This window comes from Pelodiscus sinensis, chromosome 20 (genome assembly GCF_052426305.1).
Source record: "Pelodiscus sinensis isolate ZL-2025 chromosome 20, ASM5242630v1, whole genome shotgun sequence".
NCBI lineage: Eukaryota > Metazoa > Chordata > Testudines > Trionychidae > Pelodiscus > Pelodiscus sinensis.
In genome coordinates this window covers 5,333,160-5,350,635 of record NC_143071.1, presented here as the reverse complement: position 1 = coordinate 5,350,635, position 17,476 = coordinate 5,333,160, and positions in this window count along the sequence as shown.

Below are 17,476 nucleotides of genomic sequence, written 5' to 3'. Positions count from 1 at the left end.
TTTCAAGGATAGTTGAGAGCTTTCGGTGATTTTCAGAAGCTTCCCAGCCTCTCACAATATCAGATCATAGAATCCTAGGGTTGGAAGAGACATCAGGAGGACATTGAGTCCAACCCACTGCTAAAAGGAAGATGATTCCCAGAGTTTAGTCAGGCCGGGACTTAAAGGACTCTAGAAATGGAGATTCCACCTCCTCCCTAGGTAACACATTCAAGTGCTTCACCACCCTCCTAGTGAAATAGTTTCTCTTAAGATCCTTAAGGCTGCTTTATTTCAAGTGTTAGAGGATATTAATGGTTTAACACTATAAAGCAGGGATCGGGAACCTTTTTTTTGTCTAGGCCCACTGACTCAGAATAAAATCAGTCAGGGGCTGCACACAAATGAGAAGCAAAAATCTTGAAACAAACCTTCACTGATGTGGCTCCTATTTGAAAAAGAGAAAGACACTCCCCGTAGTCCCTTCACACACAGGAGCAAGAGGTGCCAGCTCTCAGATTGGTACCTTAATCCTTGTGAAAATTGACCCCCAAATGTATCCCTAAGGAAGCAAATACAAGGGGACATCTCATGTGCCAGTGATGTTAGTGGCAAACTCTCAGCTATCAATTCTCATACTCACACCGGTGTCATTCCATTGATTTCAGTGTATCGTTTCCCCACTGCTTCATTTAAATGAAGTTATTCTGGTATAACAAAACAGAAAATTACCAATAACCACTGGGGGTGTATCTAGACTACAGGGTTTTGTCGACAAAACTAAACCTGCGTCTACACTACCACTGAGTTCTGTCGACATAATGTTGACAGAACTCTGCAGTTTTGTCGAAGGCGGTAAACCTCATTCTACGAGGAATAACGCCTTTTGTCGACAGAGTTCTGTCGACAGAAGGCGCTATTGCATCTACATTGTCCTTTGCGTCTACACTGTCATGTCGACAAATCGGCTTGCTTTGTTGACAGAACTGGATGTAGTCTAGATGCTCTTTGTCGAAAGAAGCTTTGTTGACAGTATCTGTCGACAAAACTTCTATCGACAAAAGCCTGTAGTCTAGGTGTATCCTGGGTGTCACAGCAAAGTCCCTAGTGATAAAACTTCAGTAAGCACAGCCCAGGTAGTCACTTTATCTATATATCTATATTTTAGAGTGTGTCCATCTCTGAGTGAGCCTCTCTGTGCGTCTGTGAGTCTGTTCATTCAAGAACTCTTCCTAACCTGTAAGAGCTAGCACCACCAGATTTGGCATGCAGCTTCCTTTTGCTCTAAATTAAACCAAGGCCAGGGTTTTGCTGTGCCCAGAAAATGGGAAGTGCTGGGAGTAGGACTGTTTCCCCAAATATGGAAAGGGAGGGGGTAGAGAGGAGGCATGTAATACTAAGAATGGCCACCAGGGGCAGCTGCAGCACCAACAGACTGGCCAGCAGGGCTGGGACTCCACCATCTTGTTGCTACAGGTAGGGCGGTTTTGGGGGACTGCCGACATAGCCTTGCTCACCCCAAAACAACCCCTTCTCATCCCCAAACTCTCTCTTCAGCCTTCATTTTCCTTCATTTTTGAAAAAAAAAATACAGTCATTAAAATACAACTGTGACTGCTCATTGGGGTTTCCCATCTCCTGCACCCCCGTAGTGGCACGAACAGACTCCACCAGGCAGTAGAATAGAGGGAGTGTATTGCTTCTCCAGGATATAGCTCAGCACAGATGTAATCCGGTTACAGGGCCAGGCCTGTGATGTCTCAGCCCTCCTTGAGATGGGGGAGACTGGGACCTTAAATCCCAGCCCCTTGCTCAGGCTGCTTCTTCCATGATTCCAGACAGAAACTAAAAAAAACTCTCTTCCAGCCCTGCCCCCCCCCCCCCCCAGCCAGGTGCTGGTCTCCACCTTCCTCCCTTTGTCTGCCTCCCTGGGAGGCTGAGCCTGGGTGTCTGGGTTAATACACATTTGGGAAAGTCACTGAGAACCTCCCATCACAGCGCAGGGGGACCCCGGGTCACAGAGCAGACAGCCCCCCCACTATACTACGTCACAACAACATGTATATTTTTCATTTTTTTAAAGGCTTCAGTTAAAGACTTTCTAGCAATGCTGGGAACATTTGCTAGTATTCTCTATCGGAACAAACAATCTAAACATACCCATTCTATGCATTCAAACTCTGAGATGTCCAGCGTTTGCTCAAGTGTTTCTTCTACTAGGGTTGGTGTCAGGGGGTTTTGCTGGGCTGTCCAAACCAGGAGGCTATTTGCACTCCCTACTACAGACTGTTTAACTTCACACGGTGCCTGCTAAAGATTTATGCCATTTGCCCGAATCATCCGGCAATATAAATAGATTAATAAAATAAGCCATTGTGTGTTTAAAAAAGGCAGGGGATTGGCTGGTAAGAGCCGATTTATTGAGTCTCTCACCAATGTGTTTTAGGAGAGTCTAGGAATTGTAGGTGCCCAGCTTGCAATACTTTGGGTGGCGGACTTTGGCTGGGTGGCATAACTCAGCACTTCCTGAAAATCAGGTCCAACCACTGGGTTGCCTGTAGTCACTTTTGAAAATCTTGCCATGTGTCTACAACCAACCTTTTAGAGACTCAGAGGGGCTGCTGTGTGAATCTATAACTTTAAAAACAATGAGTGGTCATGTGGCACCTTAGAGACTACCCAAAAGACACAGCATCATGAGCTTTCGTGCATCTGATGAAGTGAGTTTTACCCCCCGAAAGCTCATGATTCTACGCATTTTTGGTAGCCTCTAAGATGCTACAGGTCCACTCGTTTTTAAGGTTTCAGAGACGTAGCCATGTTAGCCTGTTTCAGCAGAAACAACATGCAGTCGGGTGACACCTTAAAGACTAACAATTTGACTAGGGCAGAAGCTTCCATAAGCTGTGGCTTTACACACGTGCAGAATGGGAAGCAACTGTCTAGGAAGGAGTACTGCAGAAAGAGATCTAGGGGTCATAGTGGACCACAAGCTAAATATGAGTCAACAGTGTGATGCTGTTGCAAAAAAAAAAAAGCAAACATGATTCTGGGATGCATTAACAGGAGTGTTGTGAGCAAGACATGAGACTTCATTCTTCCACTCTATTCTGCGCTGATTAGGCCTCTATTGGAGTATAGTGTTCAGTTATGTGGAGAAATTGGGGACGATCCAAAGAGCAACAAGAATGATTAAAGGTCTAAAGAACATGACCTGTGAAGGAAGACTGAAAGAATTGGGCTTGTTTAGTTTGGAAAGGAGAAGACCGAGAGGGGATACGATAGCAGTTTTCAGATATCTAAAAGGATGTCACAAGGAGGAGGGAGAAAAATTGTTCTCCTTGGCCTCTGAGGACAGGATAAGAAGCAATGGGCTTAAACTGCAGCAAGGGAGGTTTAGGTTGGTGTGACGGGACGCTCTCGCCCTGCACGGGGGAGCGGCTCCAGGATGCGCTCTGCAGCTGGCAGCCTGGGGTAATCTGGCGTTGTCTGGGCTTTACGGCCGCCATTCAGCCGGCGCCGTCAAGAGACTTGGAGCCCGGTGCTGGCCGGGAGCAGTGGGGGCATCAGGCGCGTTGCCATGGCAACGCAAAGCCAGGCGGACGCGAGGGGTGGGGCCTCCAGGGGCAGCCGGGGTCACGGCCCTGGTGCGGCTTTTAAAATGGCACCGACACTGGGAATGCAGGGGGGAAGCCTCCTCTGCAGGCACCGGCGGCAGAGAAGGGGGTTTACAGCCCGAGACACTTGGTTCCATCGACGGACTCCACATCTGGCCCACGGCCGTGCGGTAAGGAAGCCACCCGGAGCATTGGGCGCAGGGTAACGTCAAGAGGGGCGGGGAAGGAAGTGGCCCAGGGCAGAGCCTGGATCAGCTGGTGCGCTGGCAAGTTACGGTTACAAACCCCGCCAGCCAGACCGGATCTCGTTTGATCCGAGTCCTTAGGGCCCTGGGCTGGGGCCCGTGAGTGGGGGTGGGCCCGGGCCCCCCTTTCCCTCCCTTCCCACCAGGGGGTCAGAAAAAGAGGAAAAAAACACAGCGGGGATCAAAACCCCGGACTCACTTACTTATGGGAGCGACGTGCTTGGGGCGTCACAGTTGGACATTAGGAAAAAAGTTCCTAACAATCAGGGTGGTTAAACACTGGAATAAATTTTCTAGGGAGGTTGTGGAATCTCCATCTCTGGAGATATTTAAGAGCAGGTTAGACAGACTCCTGTCCGGGATGATTTAGACAGTGCTTGGTTGGTGATTTCTTGAGGTTCCTTCTAGTTCTAGTAATCTATGATACAGAGATGTGTGTGTTCCAACAGTGTTAATGAAGCTAGAAGTAGGTCACATCCTCCCTGAATGAATTAGCCTCATTAACACTGTTGTTAAACTAGAAAGGTGCCAAAGGACAACTCCTTCTTTTATAGGGTGAAACGCTTTGCTGAGTGTCAATTGTCCTCCTCAATGGGGAGGCACCAGTTTATCCAAGTGGAGGATCTTGCCTTCAGATCCTCAGCTTGGATACATGAGTGCCTTAGAAGTACCTCAGTCTCAAAATCCCATGCTGTGACTGGTGCTATTCCACAAGGGACCCTCATGATGGGAATCAGTGTAGGCGGCATGCTGAGGTTTTGCCCATATAACCCTGTTCCAGAGCCTTTTCTCCGAAGGCCTAATGTAGTGATGGGCAACCTAGGTTAGTGAGTAGGCTGCATGAGTGGTCCTCCTTCATCTCAGTGGGCTGCAAGATTGTTGTAACCAAGACGGTCTCCTAGAATAGGGTAGTTTTGCTAAGTGCGCTTGCAAACATAGAATATGCAGAGTGTGCTGATTGAACCATAGCAGCTGGGACAGAGTCAGGCCAGAGGACTACAGAAGAGTGCTAGCAGGAAAGTATGTGAGCTCTAGATTAGGTAGGTCTCTGTTCTCTGGATAAACTGGCAGGGGCTGGCTTAGAACCAGCCAGAACGTTCCAGAATCAGGCTGGACAATGAGGCCAGTTGGAACACCTGGAGCCAATTAGGAGCCTCCCAGAGCCAAGGGTCGAGCAAAAACCAGCTGAGACTCGTTTAAAAGGGCTCCTCTTCTGTTAGTTCAGAGACACACGAGGAGGAGGGAAGGAGCCTGAGATCTGAGAGAGAGGGAGAGGTGTCTGAGTGGGAGCTGGGGTCTGCAAGTCAGGCAGAGTGCACAGAAGGAGCAGGATAGGCAGCTCAGGTACCAGTGGAAAGGTACTGGGAGGGATTGTTTGGGGAAGTGGCCCAAAAAATATTTGCCAGACTGAAAGAAGAACAATATCTGTTGCCGCTGCCTATGGGGCCTTGAGCTGGAACCAGAGCTGGCCCAAGGTATGGGCCAGCTAGGCTACCACCCAGGGTGCTCCATTGTAGGGGGCGCTGTGCGGGGCTGCCAGGCCGGGCAGGGGTGGCACTGCGCATGCCCCACGCACCTGGGGCGGGGCCATGCATGCGCTGGGCACCAGGGGGTGGTGCCACGCTCCCGGGGCGCACGAATGGCTCGGGCCGGCCCTGGCTGGAACCCTGATAGTGGGCGGGCTCAGGTTCCCCCAACCCTCCTCACACCACTACAGAGTCTGTCCCTGGATAGGAAAACCAGGATTATAATGGGGTTTCCCCCCATGCTGTGGACTAGCCTGTGATGAGGATGGCTCAGTAGTGGCCTCTAGAAAAAGAAGAGGCCGTGAGGAGAGTCACAGTGAGCCTCTGAGGCAAACGCTGTCTGTTGGAAGTGCACGACCCACGGACACAACCAGAGCTCTGCCACACGGCACTTTGAATGGATGCAGAGGGAATGCCCGGCTTTCCCAGTGACTGTTGCGTGCAATCAGCACCCGACTTCATGTGCTCTGGCTTTACGTGCGTGTCCCTTTAGTCATTACTCACCGGGAAGGGAAAAAACCCCTATGCAGACAGAAACCAGCATAATTTGGCAATCCTGCACACGGACAACAGTAAACAAAATGTCTTCTGGACCACACTTACAGCCGTGATAGGCCGCTTGTGATCCTTAGGCCACAAGCTGCCCACCAGGGGCGTAATGCGTAGCCCACAGAAGTCAGTTGGAGTCTTTCCATTGCCGTCAGTGGACTTGGAGGTAGCCGCAAGAGCGCTGCTTGTTAGCACAAGTGGAGAATTTGTTTTTAAAAAAATGCCTAGTGTAGACAAGGCCAAAGTGAACAACATCAGAAGCCTGATCATTTGTCATGCACAGTCACCCAAAACCATTATTTCTTTTACACTCTGTAATTTCCAATCGCCTTGTGTAAACAGTGCCCAGATTTATTTTTGCAGAGTATCAAAACCACTTAGCATGAGTCACAAGCTAGATCTCAAGCAGATAATTTTCTCCTAATAGATTTTTGGGTTAACAAGATAAAAATTAACATGAAAATGATGATGTGCTGACTGAGGGAAACCTGGTTTTATTTTGTGCCCTATTTGTTTTACAAGGGAAGTCTTCAAATATCTATGCAAGGGCAAAATATTTAAAGTGTTTGCACATGTTTCCCATTTCCATGTCATGCGATTCATTCACAGCCAGCCAAAGACATCTCCCTTTTGTAACGTTTTTTTTAAATTGTCACAAAAGACTCCAGAGGTGCTTTTGTGCCTTTCTGTCTCTCTTTCTTCCAGCTTTGCAAAGCGGCAACCAATCCTAGAAGCTAAGAAACGGGCCCTGGACAAGACTCAAAGGGTTCTGGGGTGTCCTGTGAATTGCTTTGTCTACTCTGTGAAAAGGTGCAAAGTACAGAACTAAGGTGTGTGCATCATGGTGAACCACAGCGGCTGCACTTTGATAATGCAAATTAAACATGATGTTTTTACTGCCAAGTCCTGCCTCCAGTCAGGGTTTTGCCATTCAGTGTGTTGGGATAAGGGTAGTGGCTTTCACCCTGATAAACAGTCCTCAGTGTACCTACTAATTATTATTCTATATCAAGGTAGCACCCACAGACTCCAAGAATAATCGGGGCTCCATTGTGCTAGATGTCGTGCAAACCCAGACAAGTTGAACCTTTCTAGTCCGGTACTCTCTGGTCTGGCAACATCCATGGTCCCGCATGATTTTAGTTAGCCAGATGTCCACTTATTGTGAGTGTGGCCAAGTTTCCAGCAGTCCCAAAGTGCTTGTTTGTAGCCACCAGTCCTGGCTCTCAGTGTTCAGTGCTGCTATTTAGCTCTAATTTACCCCTAAATTTCTTCTCAGAGCCCAGTAAGCCATGGAAATGTTGGAAATGCTGCTAGACAATATTGACCTCCTCAGCACTGGTCAGATCCCGAGGATACTGGACTAGAGAGGTTCAACCTGTAGTAAGTGATGTTCCTTGCCTGACATGCTTAAAATCTAAATGGAAAAGCGGGCAAAGAGTGATAAGAAATTATTTTAAAACTGGAGAACTAAGACACAAAGAAATTACATGTCTTTTTGCAAGTCACATGGTGGGTCTCTGGCAGAGCCAGGAATAGAGTTCAGATCTTCTGGGTCCTGGGTCCTGATGTGAGGGCAGGGGACTGGACTCAATGACCTCTCGAGGTCCCTTCCAGTTCTAGTGTTCTATGATTCTATGATTCGGTGCCCCCAGCTAGTGCTCTAACCAAAAGGAATACTTCCTCTCTGGAGCAATGTGTCAGACCCTAGCAGCTTACAGGAATGGTGGTGAAGCATTTAATACAGTGGAATCGATTTATAAGGAGAAAATGACTTTGGCTTCTGGGTCTGACCCCAGAGACTGGATGTTGCGCAGAGCAGGTGGGGAAATCTCAAAAAGTCTCCAGTCATACTTGACAACAGAGAAAGTGTCTATCACTCCACATTGAAACTCCAGTGAGAACTTTGTAACCAGCAAGGTAGCAAATACAAATGTTCAGTTCTGTCCTCCCATCGTGCCGTGGTCGCTACTTTAATTTGGCAGTTGTTAAAGAGACCTTGAAGATGTCAAATTTTGAGGAGGAGAACGTTATCACAGAGATTACAGTTATCTTCTACTTTGAAATGTAAGACTTTTCACACTCGCCCAAGCTCTTTGGCAGAAAGTTCTTCTCTTCTGTCAACAAAAGGTCCTCCTCCCCCTGCCCGAAAGCATGAAAAAAACGGGGAGGAATGGCAAGGCCTGCACATTTTCTTGTCTTCAATATGAATTATGAGCACAATTTCCCTAAGCAGCACTGTAGAATGTGGTGGCTCATACTCTAATCTCGTTCTATCTTTTTATCCCAGGGTAAATCCAGCATCTCCCTCCATTAAGGAAAGTGAAGTGACTCTGGTTTTGTAAATGACAGAAGAATTCAGCCTACAGCTTTTTGCACTGAAGGCCAAATTGGTTCTGGTTCTAGTTCTCAGAGAGCCCAGTTTATGCAGGCTGCTATTTTCATGAGATTTCAGCTGCATCAGACACAGGACCAGAAAGTCAATGCCTTCTCGTTTGGATCAGACACAGAGCCAGATATCAATGAACCAACAAACTGCCACGCCCTATTAAGGTGGCTCTGGATCTGGGAATCTGATTTCATATCCTCCTGAATAGGGAAGAGGTTTTTTAGTCAAGGGTCCACCTGTGGTCATTTGGATAACAATATACCTGGGTATGTCTACACTACCACCCTAGTTTGAACTAGGGTTAATGTAGGCAACCGGAGTTGCAAATGAAGCCCGGGATTTGAAATTCTCGGGCTTCATTTGCATGTTGCCGGGCGCCGCCATTTTTAAATGTGCGCTAGTTCGAACTCCGTGCCCACGGCTACACACAGCATGAACTAGGTAGTTCGGATTAGGCTTCCTATTCTGAACTACCTGTACTCCTCGTGGAACAAAGTTCGTGCCGCGTGTAGCCGCGGGCACGGAGTCCGCACTAGTGGACATTTAAAAATGGCGGCACCCAGCAACAAGCAAACGAAGCCCGGGAAATTCAAATCCCGGGCTTCATTTGCAACTCTGGTTGCCTACATTAACCACCCTGTTCGAACTAGGGTGGTAGTGTAGACATACCCCCTCAGAGTCCATGTGCTTCATATTTGGTGTCACGTTAGAAAACTCTTTCTGTGAAAGAGCCATAAAGCCGAGCGAAAGAACGCAGGGCATTCTAGAGCCAAATCCTTGTCTAGTGTAAATCAGTGTGGCTCCTTCTGCTTCTGATTTACACCAGAAGGCCTTGCCTCTGGGGTTGAAGTGATTGATCCTGAATAAGGCTAAGTCGACACTGTAGGCTTCTTGGGCATGAAGCTTTTTGCGGAAGAGATCTTCTGCAAAAATGTATTGTGCAAGAGCATGTCCACACTGCAAAAGCTCATCGAAAAAGCGATGTGCTTTTGCACAAGAGAGCATGCAGCCTGCATGGACGCTCTCTTAAAAGGAAACTCTGATTGCTAGTTACAGAATGGCCACCAGGACAACTGTGCTTTTTTCAATCGCCTCTTTTGGAGCAAAAAAACCCCTCTTGCCCATCCACACACAACTTTTTGTGCAAGAACTCTTCCACAGAAAGGAGTTCTTCCTCGTAGAAGGAGGAATACCTACACCAGAAAAAACCCTCTGTTCTTTCATTTTACTTGTGCAAAAACGTGCTTAAGGCGTGGATGCTCCGCGAGTTTTTGAGCAAAATCTCTCTCGTGCAGACCTAGCCTGAGTTTAGCTTCCAGTGAAGTCTTGCAGCAACTCCAGAGCACCATTTATTAGGCATCACCTGGAAGCCACTATCCCCGCCCCCCCCCCCTTTTCTTTTGGAACATTCTCAGGAGGCATTGGGGAGCTTTGACGAAACACGCCAGGTTGGAGGTGCAACCAGCCGAATGAATCCAGCCCATTTCATAGCGTCATGGAATCATTTCCTCTCACACATTCGGCCCTTGTCAGCAGTTTGAATGGGAATCAGAAACATGTCCTTGAAGCCGGCTGGAATGTAGCTTAATGTAGCAGGGCCAGAATCAGTGAAAGAAGAAAAGCGAAATAAAGTTTCATGGAAACTTTTCTACTGTTGAATTTACTGTGAAGCAGAAATTAATGAAATGTATTAACAAAGAAAATAAACCTTTTGCTCTCCAGGCAGCAAAAGGGGACGGTTTAGGAAATATTCTCTAAATAGTCTCCCCCACTTGCCTGGATCCAGCCCCCAGGGTTCCCCTCCCCCCACCCACCCCCACTTTCCCACTGTGAGGCTGCAGCACACGCAGTCTACTAGCCTGGGATGCCCTAGGCTCTGGTATATGAGGGGAATGTGGGCTGTCTTTCCCCTTCTCAGTTGGGAGGGGGGCCATGTCTGTGAGGAATTGGGTTTATTTGTTTTTTTGTTTTGCTTTGTTAGTTTGCTTCTCACTTGTGTGCGGCCCCCAACTGATTTTTCTGTGGGCCAGCAGCCCCCGAAACCACCCTTGGTTCCCTACCCCTGTATTATAGCTAGGAACAAACCTGGGTCTCCTGAGGATTTATCCATGCACTATCCACTAGACCATACTACCTCCTTATTTTTCATATTCTAGTTCAACTGCCTTTGTGTAAACATTCTCTCGCGCGCTCTCTCTTTCTCTCTCTCTCTTGTTTTTTTCTATCTTGGTGCCTGCTCCTGTTGAAGCCAATAGAATTTTTTTTTTGTTCCAGTTGCCAGAAGGAGCAGGCCCATGATAAGCTGGCAAACTCTGCCTTCTTATTAATTCTTTGTAGCAGCACCTACGGGTTGCAACATATCAGGCATCTACCAGTAGGTTGTACGAGACAGTCACTGTTCCGCAGAGTTTACAACCTACGTATACAAGATCAAAAAAGCAGCAAGGGAAACCGAGGCCCAGAGAGTTAAAGTGACTTCCCCAGAGCAGACTATTGCCAAGAAAGAGAACAGAGCCAGTCTCTTTTGATCCCTACCCAAAGCATTAGAACAAACCTTTTCCATTGCACCCCAAATGTTGGAAAGCCCTTTGCACAGTAGAGTAACAATTTCCCAAGAGAAACATTGGTTTAAAGTTCAATATACAGTTGAGTTTCAAGTCCAGCACCATCAATGCTCTGGCATGATTTTAATTAGCTGGATGTCCATTTATCATGAGTGCGACCAAGTTTCCAGCAGTCCCATAAATTTTGTGACAGCCACCTGTCCTGGCTCTTAGTGTTCTGTGCTGTTATTTAGCTGTAGTTTACCCCTAAATGTCTTCTAAGAGCCCTGTAAGCACTGGAAGTGCTGGTAATGCTGCTAGACAATATTGGCCCCCCATAGTTCAGCAAATTCTCTGGTTCGGCACCAGTCAGATCCTGAGAGTGCCAGTCTAGAGAGGTTCAACCTGTACTTAACAGTGGCTTTCAATATGAGAGTCATAGGAAAGAAAAAAAAGCTGTTTTCTTAAATAAAAATGGCTATTTTTTTCTTCCCCCTCCCGCCTTAAAATCTCATTCACATCAATTTTATTCCATGAATGAAGCCTGGATTGCTAAATTCTATAATCCTTCCCCCACCATATCTGAGGGTTTCATAGAAATCCTAGAAGAAATGCTCTATCCAAAATACCTACCCACTCTTTAGCATTGATCTCTCTATTCATCCACACGTATTTCTATGAGGACTGGCGGTAGAGTGAAAGAAAAACCTGACAGGCCTCTGCACATTGTAGGGTACTTAAAATATCTCCTTAAAATGTAGATTTTGACTTTCTGCCCAGCACTGCACTCAAAGTTTTGCCATTAAGTCCTAATTGCTAAGTAAATGTTCACTCAATATTTCAGTCAATATTTCTCCTTGGAGAACAAAGAGCAATCATTTCCATGTTTTGTTTCAGTATCCTTTTTTTTCTTTGCTTGGAGAAATCCCTTTATTTTATGTGACTTGCAAGTGACTAATCTTCTATCTTGGAGCAGATCACATCTCTCTGAAACCAAGGGGAAACGTGCCAGATTTCCAAGAGTTACTCCTTCCCAACCAAAAGACAGATTTCTCTTCTCCGGGGCTATACTCACCACTGTTTCCCCCTAGATATTCCTGATATGTCCAGAAATCATGCTTGGTTCCCGGTTTGGAATCAGACTCCTTTTTGTCTCTCTCACAGGGTGCGTCTACACAGCACCCTAAACTCGAAATAAGATCCGCCATAGAATCCTATTTTGATTCTATTTCGAAATAGCTTATTTTGAAATTTGGTGCATCTACACAGTGCCAAATTTCGACATGTAGCAGCATTTCGACACATCTCTTAACCCTCATGGGATGAGGGTTACCGAGATGTTGAAATAGCACACCTGTTATTTCGAAAAATATTTTGCAGTAACACACGGCTTGTTAAGATGTGCGGGGATAAAATAGACACCCTGTGTAGACGTACCCATACAGATCAGGAAGCCAATGGCTCAAGTCCAGGACTAGGGCATAGGAAACATAGAAAGCTCCTGGATTTTATTGGCTTCATAAGATGCATGGCATTATTTTAGTTAAGCTTTAATATAATGGTTCTGTTATGTGGCTCAGCGCAGCCAGACAGAGTCACCAGGACAACACAATTGAGTGCAAGCATGGTTTACCAAGAGAGCAGCTATATATTACTGGACAGATCCCCTCTCTCCTCATGAGAAGAAGTCCACCTTTTTTGTACTTTGTCTCAGACTTGCTTCCCTACAGCAGGGTTCCCTACCATTTGGAAGACCCCACATCCAGAGGGCAGGGGTGGGGAACCTTTCTGGGTCAGGGGACCACTGACCCACTGAAAAATCAGTCAGGGGCCACACACAAGTGGGAAGCAAAAAACCAAACCCTCACAAGCATGACCCCCAACTAAGAAGGAGAAAGGCATCCTCCACATTCCCCCCACACATCAGAGCCTAGAGAGGCCCAGACTAGTTGCTTTTGTATGTTCCAGCCCCATGGGGGGGGGGAGCATCTAAGTGGGCTCCTCAGCCTCAGGGACCAGATCCAGGCAAGCCAGGGGTTTCATCCAGCCCCCAGGCCTTAGGTTCCCCACTCTTGCATTAGGGGCTGTGTGTGAATGAACCACATACACAGTTCCAGCCAGCCCAGTAACTCAGGTACAGTTTGCTATAAAGTTCTAGAATAAATTACATGCATAAGTACCCTGGCTCAGGATCAGGTTTTCAAAAGGGCCCAAGACCAATTTCAAAAGGGCCCAAGACCAGGCCACAAGTGGGTCTCCTAAGCACTACTATCAACGCAAATAATAATCATGATTGTCGGCATAAGTGTCATGTGCCACAATATTGGTGACCCATTCCAAAGCCCGTTGTGCCCTAAGGGATCTGCTCACAGAGGCTATGTCCAGACTGCAGGCTTCTTTCAGAAGAAGCCTTTTTTAGACAAGATCTTCCAAAAAAAGTCTTCTGAAAGAGAGCGTCCACACTGCCAAAGTGCATCAAGAAAGCAATCTGCTTTTTTGAAAGAGCATCCAGACTCAATGGACACTCTCTCACATGTAAACAGTGATTGCTATAGCCACCAGGGCACCTGTGCTTTTTCCTCTTTCCTCTTCTTCTGAAAGAATTCTCTCTTCCTCGTCCACGCACGCCTTTTTGCGACAGAGCTTCTTCCTCATAGAATGAGAGTAACCAATGCCGGAAAAAACCCTCTGTTCTTTTGATTTTCTTGCGGAAGAACGCAATTGCAGTGTGGCTGTTCCTCAAGTTTTGTTGGAAAAATGGCTTTTTTCCAACAAAACTCCGTAGTGTAGACATACCCAGAGGGGACCACATGTGTGGGACTCTCCTTCCCCTCCCAGGGAAACAATGGGGTTCTCTTTACCCTTGGCAGTGTTGATTCCTTCTCTTGGACCACAAGGAGGGTATCCTGTTTGACCAGGGAGAGCAAAGCCAGGGAAGGAGTACATGGACCAGGGGCGATCTCCACAGCCCACCAGAGCCACAAAACTCCCAAAGGAAATGTAAGAAGAATGGCAGCTGGATTAACTTTCCCACTGATGCTATGGTGAGGACCACTTAAAAGGGATGCCAGAGGCAGCCATGGTCAACAGCGTTGGTGGGCAACTGCACTGAAGTGTAAGGCAGAGGTGTTGGGTGTAGTTGATCAATGCTGGAGTTGTAAAGTTTCCACTTGGATGGTCCTGGCTGCTCTACGATTTCTAATTTTTTCAGTGAAGGCCATTTTTGGTAGAACATTCCCCTATCTCAAAGAGCTCCACCAATTGCCCATCTGAGAAAGGAACCTGCTCCACTTCCCAGCCCCGGCAGCCCAATCCCTCAGCCTTTTGTCCCCCACACCACCTCCCTGCCCCAAGGGCCCAATTCCTCAGCCCTTTGGCCCTGCCTCTGCCTCTCAGCCTCGGCAGCCCCACTCCTTCTGCTCACTGCTCTGCTGCCTGCCCCCCAACCTCCCAGCCTACAACTCTGGTGGTCTGCACCACTCTCCCTTCTGCCTAGCCCCACAGCCTCCCTGCCCTGTTCCTGCCCCCACAGTCCTGAGCACAGCTCACAGTGGTACCGCCCCACTCCCCAACAGTGTGTATGGGCTCGGGCTATGTAAACAGCAGCCAATTGTTGGGAAGATATCCCAGAATCTGTTCTACCCTAGGCATGTATGTCAGGGAACCTCCTTCCAGTCATACCTTTTTTTGAACTTAAATCATCTCCTGACACTTATTTGACATCATGATCCCTGTTTTACGAAAGTAATTAGACACTTAGTTTGAAACCTTAAATCATTGTGAAGGTACCATGCAGCCTCCAATGTACCTGCCTTTTACACTGTTGCTAATGTCAGTGAAACTGGAAGTTTCTAAATTTCTTGCTAACCCAACCAAGGCCATGACGGTTGTATTAGACTTGAGGGTATGTAGTTAATATTGCATCATTCTTGTAAAGCGCAATATGTGGAAGATATTTACAGTGCAATCATAACCTGGCTTATAGTCATTTATGTGAGGCCAGGTCAATATGGGGGGGGGGGAGGGTGATTTGATTTTAGATATGCCACTTCAACTACAAGAATTGTATAGGTGGAGTTGATATACCTACAATCGAATTTCTTTAGAGTCCCTACTACAGGAGGTTGACAAGATAAACTCTCCCATTGACTTCCCTTGTGACCCCATGGTGTGCCAGGTTTGACAGGGGTACCATCAGCATTCGATTTAGCGGGTCCTTACTAGACCTGCTAAATCAAACCCCAGAAGTTCGGTCTCTGGGTAGATAAAGAAAAGGCCTGAGTGGTGGACTTGGGGACATGGGAAGTAAATTTTAAAGTGCAGGAACCAAGGAGAAGGTAGTAAAACCATCTTCTGAAATATCTTGGGTTTTGTCTTAGAATTCTTCACATCTGAATAAATTCACCCCTCTGAGTTTTTCAATGGACGTTATTCTTCTCCGGTGTGAAGCATGAAAATATATAGCCAGGCTCTGGTAGGGAGTTTGGCATTTGGTGCCATCAGCAGTTGATGCTTTGAGAGGACAATTTGTGATGAAAATCCAGATCTGGGGTTCATTGGGGAGCAGTGTTCCCTGTAAGCTGTGTACTTATGCAGCTACTCAGGAAAGATTCACATGCCACCCAGGTGATTAACAGAGTGCCCACAGCTAGGTTTTGTTTCTACTGATGGTGCGCTTTCACATGTGCCTTGGTACACATAACAAATCTTATTCCACACATGGATGGAAAAAATTAGAGGACACATTGGTGGGGAGTACAGAAAAATGGCTTTTCCAGTTATCAGCCAGGGGAACCTGTCCACATCTACTAGCACAGATAGAGAGAGAAGAAAATCCAATTCAGGTCTCTCTCGAACCCTCCCACAACACTGGAAACGGTGGGCCACATGAAACCTATAAATAGCTGCATGACTTCAAGCTCCTTCTCAGACATGGAGTAAAAAACTTAAAATGCTCCCTAGGGAAAAACATGATCTCTTCTCCATGTTTGAGTTGTCAGTTTTGACAGGAATGATACAAGCTAATTAAATTTGTGTTAATTTATTTTGTCTGATTTGGTGACTGCCTGTCACACAAATTGCTCACTAAGTCAGACTTTTCTTTCTTGTAGATTTTCCACTCTTTCTCCCCACACCTTCCCCTCTGCCATTAGGTAAAGGCAGGAAAAGTGGACTTGTTGAACTCAAATAAACACAAAGAGCACTTAAGTTCAATCCACCCTCAATACTTTACTTCAGCTTCTTGTGTCTGCTTCAGAAAGAAGAGATTTAGAAAGCTCCTATTAAGGGGGACTGTTGCTTTTTCTTTCCAAACAGCTATGATTTGGATGAAATATTAAAAATGGGAGTATGGAATGGACAGGGGGTGAAGGACAAAATGTATTCCACTCCAGATATAAGGTTGTCCTTGGATTTTCACTACTCTTGGAATGATCTCACATTCACCCGCTCTTCCCTGTCCTGATTCTATCCTGAAAAAGAACTAGTGTCATGTCTTCCTAATTCCTATTTCCTCCACTCTGGTTAATGTTGGGGCCACATGCGCCTCAGGAGTATTACTGTGGAGGGTTTTCTCCACTAGGCAACAGGTATACCTCTGTCAGCACATGCTTTGCTTTGGGGAGTGGGACTTGGTGAAAGGATACCCACTGGATTTGCATTTGTGCCATCTCTACCTTGGTATAACATTCTGTAGGCGCTGCTCTGTAGCGATGGAAAGGGTTAATGGGTTAACCAATAAGCATGCCCTTTCCTGGCATGCTTACCTGGGTAACCGGCTAACTGGTGGGGGCTGCCATGGCGCAGTGCATGGCTAGGCCCGGCCTGGCTGGAGCAGCCCCCACCCACACTATGGTATGACAGGCCTGGCTCGGCCTGGTCAGAGCAGCCCCTGTCTGTGGTGCACCATGAGTGCGGGGGCTGCTCTAGTCTGGCCGGACCAACTGCACTGCACCACAGCCCCCATTGAGGTTACCAGGTAAACAGTTTGGTTAACCGGTTAACCACCTAACCGGGATTTTACATCTCTAATTTTATGGCCAGTGCTTATAGCTCTTAGAGTGACCATTTCCAGAGGTAGACAACAAGGGAGGGAAACCCTGAGATCCCAGACTGTACGCAGCCAGCAAACTATCTCTCTCTGGATTCACTACACAAGACCCGTCTCCTGTGGCATTCAAGAACACTGCAGCCATCCAAAGATTCCTAGCTGAGGGTACATCTAGACTGCAAGCTTCTTTCGAAAGAAGCTTTTTCAGAAGAGATCGTTCAAAAAACTTCTTCTGAAAAAGCACATCCATACTTCAAAAGCGCATTGAAAAAGGGATCTGCTTTTTCAAAAGAGACTCTCTCGCATGTAAGCTGTGATTACTATGGGTGGAATGGCCACCAGGGCACCTGTGCTTTTTCCTGGAGGCCTCTTCTTTCAAAAAAGCTCCCTCTTCTGCATCCACACATGCCTTTTTCCGAAAGAGCGCTTTTGGAAAAGGTGTTCTTCCTCATAGAATGAGGTTTACCAATGCTGGAAAAACCCTTCTGTTCTTTTGATTTTCTTTCAAAAGAATGTAATTGCAGTGTGGAAGTAGGTGAAGTTTTTTGGAAAAATGGCCTTTCTTTCCCAAAATCCCCT